We start from the raw sequence: 8,738 nt of genomic DNA, 5'->3' as shown, positions 1-8,738 counted from the left end.
GAAGAAACTAAAAACTGCATATGGTATATATACATAGTACCTGTTGTTATAGCGGAGCTCCTGCTAGATCTCTCTCCCCAGTTGCTGTTTCCACGTGCTCCACACTGGTTTCTCTCCCAGTTAGCTGTCTCTGTCACTCCTCCTTGCAGCTCCTGTGGCTTTTCTCATTGTGCCATCCACATTAGAAATGGGGCATTTGGTGAGAAAATGAGGTTTCCAGACTCAGTTCCGTCTCCACAGACAAAATATAGGTTCTCAAAGTTCAAAGCCATGGTCACAAGGCAAGTAAACCTGCTTGCTCATGGGCTTAGATACACATGAAGTGATAAGAGGATCGATAGCGAGTTCAGGTACTCAAATGGACAATGTCCTTCCTGTCAATGAATTTTGGCCAGATTTTTCACAGGGGCCAAAAAGGTGCTTTGATGAAAGATCACACTGGTTTCTCTAACCGGAAATTTGTCCACATTCAGTTGAAAACTTCTTGAACTCTTGTGGATAAACATAGTTGGAATTTTAAGCAGAAGCGGGGGAGGAGGCCTTCTGGTGGTTTTTCATCCCCCTGCTTCTTGGAAGTGTCTCAGCTGATTGGCTTAAAGCCTGAGTAGACTTCAGCCTGGCTTCTAAACTGGAAACTTTGTCACAAGCACCTAAAGTCTGTCAGTGTTATAAAGAGTGAAACTGGTCCCTCAATTTCAGTGCCTCCCTTTGCATTTTCTTTTTTTTCTTGATGAAAAAGAATAATGCCATTTGTATATCTTTACTTCCTGCCAGAGTTTGGCACTGCCCATACACTTTTCTGTCACCTCTGGCTGCCTCTACCACCTATGGCGGTGGAGCTTTCTTTCCATGTAATTTGGTCCTTTTCTTCAACTACGTTGTTTTTTTTCTAAAATAAAGCATATATATATATATAAAAATGAATACCGGAAGGATCTAATTTTAGCAGGACAGTGTTTCTGTTATTTACATCACAGCAAATCTGCATTAGCCCTTAACTGTGTAGCTTTACTCCAGATTGATTGTACAAGACAGTAGTTAAGAGCTGATTTTAGCTGCTATCCAAAGTGGCTAAAAGGCTGAATTGGTTGAATAATTTTTTCTGTATTATAAAACAGTAGTTCAAGAAGTGAGGTTATTTATACAATTGGAAAATCAGGAGACCATTTAGAATATATACCAGTTGACTTTGCAAAAAAAACCCAAACCAACAACCCAGTCCTTGATACGTTGATTTATACTCCTTTTTAGCTGTTGGGGCTATCTGTTGTCAAACAAGTGTGGGAAAGAGATTATGATCTTTCCTGGTAAGAAGCTGTGTGGCACATGTTAAGGAGCAGCTTGCTTCTCCAAGGAACTTGCTGGCAGGCTTGGGATGTTTCTTAGCTTCTTCATCTGACCTCCTTGGCCCAGAAGCCCAGCAGAAGGGAGGAGATTAATGTGCTTGACAGGGTTGTTTGTGGGTGTTAACCAGCTCAAATGCATCAACTGGAAATGCAAGGGTCCTTTCATTTTTTGATTTCCTGGAACTGGATCATGAGAGATGCAGTTGAAATCAAGCCATAGCTGTGCTTTTTAGCAGTCTCCCTCTCATTCTGAGTACTGCTCATGTTTCTGAGAAATACGTCTATTTTATGGAACAGTGCACATGTATGCATGTGTACAGGAATACACACGGCTTTTGGCTTCATCACTGTCTGTAAAATCCCACGCTCCTTCCTCAGTCCAAGTTGCTGTCGGCTTCCATTGGAGATTTGCCTCAGTGAGGCATGCAGTGTCTGGCCTCATGTTTATGCCAGATGACAGTGATATATTGACTACACTTGAGTGGTGACTATTATTGGGTGTGTTAATGGACAGAGAGTGAGGTAGATGGACTGCGTAGATATTACAACTGATCATGTTTATTGTCCACAAGCAGTAGACCCACCCTGTTTGGACAAAATAGAATCTGAATTTAGACTAGAACATCAGGCTATTGATGCATCCTCCCCTGATCTCTCCTCTGCTATCAGCGAAGACAAAAAACGTTTTAAAGACTTTTCTTTCCACCAGTAAATAGAGAGATGGCCTCAGAAAATGAGAGCCTACGCTTTATTCTATAAACAGTTTAGCTCAGGAGTGTAAATAAAAGACTTGGAAGGAGCTGGAAAGTTCAGAGATGTGGCCATGATCCAATCCAGCCTTGCAAAACTGATCATTCTATGGAAATATTTAAGTGGTTGTAATTAAACACGCAGGGAGGCAGCCCTGGCCAATTTTTAAATTCTACACAGGAAAGACAAACTTACACTGTTCCTCGAAAATGTTTCAGGAATTTTTGGGAATTTTTTTGTGCTAATTTGATAGGGCAGTAGCAGCTTAGTATTCTTCAGTGAAACTTGAAGAAAAAGTGCTTGAAAATATTAAAAGATGCTATCAGACTTATGTTTTGAAACCCAAGTGTAGAACTGAGAAAGGTGTTGTGTTTTCTTCTCACTATAGGAACAGACTTGTGTGCCTTGTGTATCCTGAACACCAGCTACCTTGCAGTCATGAGTAAGTGTTTTTTTGATTTAACCAATTCATTTAGGGTTAGATTGGGATGCTTTTGTTCCCAATGTTTTGTTCCAAATGTTCGAAGGTTTATGCCTTTCCTGTTTGCAGCTTCCTTTGCCTACCCCTCAGTCCTGTGGTGTTGAATCTATTCCGCCAGCTGGGTGAAAATTCAAGTGCAGGCTTCTAGGTTTTGCTCATGCAAACAAGAGACAATGTTCTTACCATTCAGCTCAGCAGCAGATTGATGGTAAAGCATGTCTTTTGCTAGACCCTGGTATGTTTTACTTTGCTGACAGGTGCCTCTGATGCTGTCGATGTCCATGGGAAGACTGCCTGACTGCTCGCTTTGCTCCCCTCTGTGCTGTTATTTGAAAAATTGTAACAAGAAAGTGCCCAAAGAACTCGTTCAGTTGTGATTCTTCCTTTCTGATTGTGAAATTCAGTCACATTTTGAAAATGAAAGGAATACATAGTTAGACAACAATAAGTTAATAGCATTTTTTCCTTCTTTGATATGTGAATCTGTCAGAGCTTTGAAAGGGAAAGCTGAAGAGGGCAAAATAAAATTGCTTTGAGTGTTACTGAAGAGAGTTTTGAGTGATGACTCATATCCTTTCCCAGTTTATAGGTTATTCCTCATACTACTAGTTTCAGTGTAACAGTGGTTATTCATCTTCCCCAGAAAGTATCTCTTGTGAAAGAGATTCTTCATCATCTTGTTTCCTAAGATACTTTTGTTATTTACTATAAAGGATTATACAAAAGTTCATGGTTTGCAAGGTATGCAAAACAGCACAGTTATTTTCAGTTGTAGGCTGAAACAAAAGGATCAGATGTTTGTATTTCACTAAAAACTTGGCAAGAGGTCAACAGATCTCGTTTAGACAGTGTTCTTCTCCAGAACTTTAGAAGAATAAACATCTCGGAAAGTCCCACTATTGCTCACAGTGAACTGAAACACCTTAAAATTTCTTGTTCCATCTTCCTTTGCTCTTTATAGATTGACTGACTGAACAAAACAAGTAAACTTAAGCTCATAAGTAAAACAAATCAGCATCAATCAAAACTTATTCTTATACACAGCTGTAATTAGAAATACACCTTTGCAGAGCACTCCCTAAAGCACAAGCTCGGGATGAATGAGATTAGTACGTATTCTATCCCTGAAGATTGTTATCTGTGGATCTTTTGCAAATGCTTTGCCTCCTGCCTCTTACAAGCTGTTGCTAGTAGATGCAAACTTGACCAAGAAAGAAGTTCTGATGTTCAAGATCCAGTGTGTGTGTGTGGGTGCTTTGAATATAGGCTCCCTTCAGTGAAAAGGGTGGAAATGGAGATACACTTCCTTGTCCACTCTGTCCCCCTCCACAGAAGCCAGAGTGGCAGCGCTGTCTGTGTCAGATGAGACCGTCCCATGTGTAGCTGACCCCCATCTCTCCCTTCATGGCTGAATTGAAGCAAGTCTTCCTCAGGACACTCTCCTGACTGTTTCAATCAAGTACAGAGATAGTACAGTACAGAGATAGTCAGTACAGAGATAGCCAGTACAGAGATGGTTATACATACATTCTGTTCTGGATTGTATCAACAAGGAAATTCCGAAGTAAAAGATTTTCTCCCAGTAAAATGTCTCAGACTACTGAATCTACCATGCTGTCAATAATCCCTATAAAAATAAGCTTCTTGTTGTAAGCACCAACAGACCAAGAAAGCATGGTAAGCCTTCCAGTGACCACACTTGCTAACACCTTTACCAGAGCTGTTGCCTCTCTCTAATTCAACTAAGAAGACTGATTTTGATTCACCATTGTATTACATCATATGTTATATGTAGGAGGATAAGGTGTGTGATCTTGATTTAACTCCACCTACTGATATTGCCAAAACCAGTAAAGTTAAACCATTGCAATAAGGGAAGTGAAAACCATCCTTCCGCCCTCCAAAGTCGCAGCTGCAGAGCTATTTTGAACAGTGTATTTACAAATCCTGATTTGCATAGTCCAGACAGCAGGCCCAAGCGCTGACCACAGCCAAGAGCACTCCTGTTTTGTAAAACCAAATCCAAGGTGAGTGAACTGGGATGGAAAAATCTAACCTAGATCAAGAAGTAATAATCATAACAGCATTACCCTCAACTGAGCCTGACCCAGGGCACTCACTGAAGCACAAAGAGCTCTGAGAAATGTCTGAGCCCAACAGTGTGCAATGTGAAGTGTGCTTCTGAGTTAAGATACTCTGCCAGTGGAAATCAGTGAATGCCTCCTCAAGAGGAAAACAACTGGCATCCTTCCTGAAGAGACTAAATTTATCCTGTTAGCAGAAAACACTCCCCAGAATATCAGAAGGTTTCACCAAAGGTGTAAGTGGGATTGAGAGAAGCTTTAATGGATTGACCATGAACTGTATATCACTTTGCTGACTCTTGGGGAGGGATAGTAGGGGAAACTAATGATTCAGTAAGACATATAGGTCTCACTGTGCTGGTGAAGCCATTTTATTTCTTTCACCCCCTTCATTAATTTATTGGATAGTTAAGCAGCACAGTGAGACACAATCCTGCTGTACAAAGGAGCAAGGATCGAGCATGACTCCCAGGATGACTCTTATCAACCTCCAGAAAACCAGGATCATGTTATGGTAAAGAATGTGCCTATCATGCAAACTGGACTTCTTTACTTTTTTTGTCTGCCAGATTTGTAGCCTTAAGATACAGCCTTGTAGAACAGAAATGCATCTAGGAAACACCTGAAACAGGAGGTAAAGGTATTCCTTGCTGGGTGCTCAGAATACAACCTGCCCTTCATGTTATGGCACCTGGCCTAGAAACTGCAGGCAGGTGTCTTAGCTATATCCCCTGCTGCTATTCATATCATTCCTGGCCTGGGAAGAAGAATGGTGCAATATCAGCTGGGTTTAGGTCAGACATCTGTATCTGTGGGCTTACTCTAAGTTTACAAATAATTTTTGAGCAGCTGCAGGTTTTTTAAGGCTGGACGGTTTTTTTGGGTACTACCACATTTAGATGGATAATGTGCCTAAGCTTTAAAAAGCCTGATTTTCAGTCACCTGTTAAAGTGTTCATATTTTGACAACACCACCTTTTTTAGATATCTTCCTCAAATGGAGACCTCCAGTTCACTTTGGGAGATCTTGTTGTGATTTTGCCCTTGCTCAAGTGGCTAGAAAGCTACACATAATTATTAATGTAGGTATCCAGAGTCAGTCATGTCTTAAGTATTAGAGAAGCCCGGGTAACCTTCTGGGTAACTTATATTGTCAGGGCTCATCATCACACATACAATAAGACTGGAGCCACCACACACAGGACAGGGTTCACTACAGACATGTATATTGAATGACCACCACACAGATAGGAGTGGCGCATCCAAATTGTACTTACAGCGTGCTTGCTGTGGGGATCACCTTTCAGACCATGGCCTGGTTAGCCCATTAATTCAGGACATTAATTACATGTCTTACCATCAATTGGAGGATGTAAAAGAACAGGTAACAACATGTTTTGTGCTGATTCCTGCAAAGTGTGATACAAAGCTGAGTACCCTGATGGCTACTTCTGTTGCAGTGTAGACTTTCTGAGATTACTGCCTAAGTCCAGCCTGCCTTTGCTGTAACTGGAGGTAATACAAGGCTAGGGCATTTAAAGTAACTGGATGAGTGTTAATTGGCTTGGAGTTTTAAAAAAGAATTCCCTGGATTTTTCTTTCATTTTTTTTTTTTTCTTTACCATCAAACTCTCCAACTGTAATAAGGCTTTGCCTGCAATATGCTGGTAATGCTTTGGATCCGGTTTAAGGAGGCGAGTTGCCATCTTTCATCTGATGAAATCTGTCATGAAGCCTGCAGCTGGATGTCTCAGGGCAGTCACAGCCATCACCGAATTTCTTGGGAACAGAACATGATACACTACTTCTTGAAGATAGCTATCTCCTAATTTGCGAAGATATTGGCAATGATCATAGACATTATACCGTGGACAAACAAGGCAATTTGAATAAATTAATAGATTAATTAATGAACTGTATTCTAGTGCAACCTCATGCAATAATTGTTACTATGATGCACGTAAATCCCTTGAAACCCATGGAAGTGGAGCATGATTTTAAAGCTCACAGAAGCAACAACACAGTGAATGTATGCATATGGAGAAGTTTAACATTGCAAGAGTTTAATGATGTTACTGGTCAGAAATTAGACATATGAATCACAGCCTAGTTTTTCAGAGGCTAGAGGATGAGTTTGAATTTATAGTAGTAACAGCAAATAACCTAAACAGAAATTTTGCTTCCACTGTAACTGTTCAGAAAATGAGCAAATTGCATAACTTCTGAATAAAGTTTCTGCTGATGTTATCTTCCCTGCTTAACTCCAGTACTAGACTGTTAACCTTTGAAATCAAGGTTTTACAGGTATACAGGTATTTGCTGCTGTACGAAATTGAAACAAGCAATAGACAGCCTATGAAGAAGCTTAATGGTATAATTTTGAAAGCATTAGCTGTAACTCAGACTGCTAACTTCTGAAGGAAACAAGCACTATTGCTACTTGATTTCCATGCAGTGGTAAATAAATCGATACGACCACAAAAATGCTTGATAGCATGAATACATGAGTCATTGTAAATTCTATTGAACCTGTTTTTTAAAATGTCAACAATTCACTCTCTCAGGAAACTGCAACTTACTATATTTATCAACATCAATGTCATATAAAACACATTTTATATGCATTTTATCTTTAGAAAATTTATATTTGCTACAAAAATCTTGAAGAGTTTAAAGATAAAATTTATCTTGTGTTTGCTTACTATACCAGCTCTAATTAGAAGAATGAATAGGGGAATATCTGTATTCATTGCCCTAGAGCAGCGTTATTTAGGGAAGTTGTACTCAAAAGCATCAGCTTGCGTTTAAAGTGAAATACTTGTCAAAGAGGAAATACACAGTCAAATTTGAAGTTGCAACTCTAAGATTAGCCTCAAAATTAATGTCCAATTAGCCACCTGATGAGGATGTGCAAGCCGTTTGCAGGCCTCAGTAGTGTCCTGCCAAATAGATAGGAAAATCAATCTCACCAAAAAGCAAGAATTACCTAAATGTGTAGAGTGGAGTTGTGGTCTGAGTTGGCTTCTCTTCTTTGCTGTTATGATGTGAAGAACTATACTTTCCTTTGTTTTTAATTTTTGCCTTTCCACATAAAGGATCCTTTGGTTTGTGACTAATAAGCCTCCTGCTCTTAAGATGCCACTTTGAGAATTATTCCTGATTTCTGATGGACGTGCTGAAAGCTTGAGGATGTTTTTGAGTTCGTATCTGCCTAACTGTGTGCATTTGACTTTATAACAAAGTGTTTTTTTTCCTGTTACCCACTCTGGCACCAGAGGCTATTTCTAAGCTTCTGCAGCTTTTTGGTGTTCCGTTCATGTGGAGTTCACTCACATGGCTCTTCCTTAGTGAAAAGGTTTGCAATAACCCATGAAGAGGTGCTGAAACTCCCCTGATGATCCCCCATTATGATGTTTTATCAAGTACTTTCATCCCACAAAATATTTATTTATCTGAAAGTGAAAATACAGTTAAAAATCTTTTATGAAGGACTCCATCATTTGTTTTTTACTTTAGGAGACGCAGTCCATGAAGTTTTCTCCACGTCTACTTTTTTTCTGGGATGGAATCACTTTCTCAGCCAAAAGGAGTCTGAAAGGTTAGAGTCTCCGAACTTGCTTAGATACATATGTCTTCTCAGGATGGGCTTCAAGTATATAAGTTTTTTTCTCTATCAGTATCCTTGCTTCTTTCCCTCTGTTTCTGAAATGTCCAAAAGAACTAAAAAATTTACCCAAGTAGCAACTGGATGTCACCATTTTCTCACAATATCTACTGTGCCTTTTTACTGTCATGTTGTAACTTCTGTGGATGGCCAACAAACCCGTACTGGGTGTTTGAAGTCAAGGCACACTGAGATACTTGCATCCCTACTGATGGGGTCCTTGGGGACTCACTTTGGAATTAAACTAAAGTAATTTTCAATATGGAATCATTTTATTGTGTGGATGCATCTGCACAAAAACTTTACGTTGGGTTCTGAGCAGCATATAAAGGCTTACAAGAGATAAATTAGACGAAGTAAAGCGCTCATCATTAATCAGGATACTAAACAAGCATGAGCACTAGAGAATGAAC

The sequence above is a fragment of the Psittacula echo genome (genome assembly GCF_963264785.1).
Source record: "Psittacula echo genome assembly, chromosome: 4".
Classification (NCBI taxonomy): Eukaryota; Metazoa; Chordata; class Aves; order Psittaciformes; family Psittacidae; genus Psittacula; species Psittacula echo.
This window is presented reverse-complemented; position numbering follows the sequence as displayed.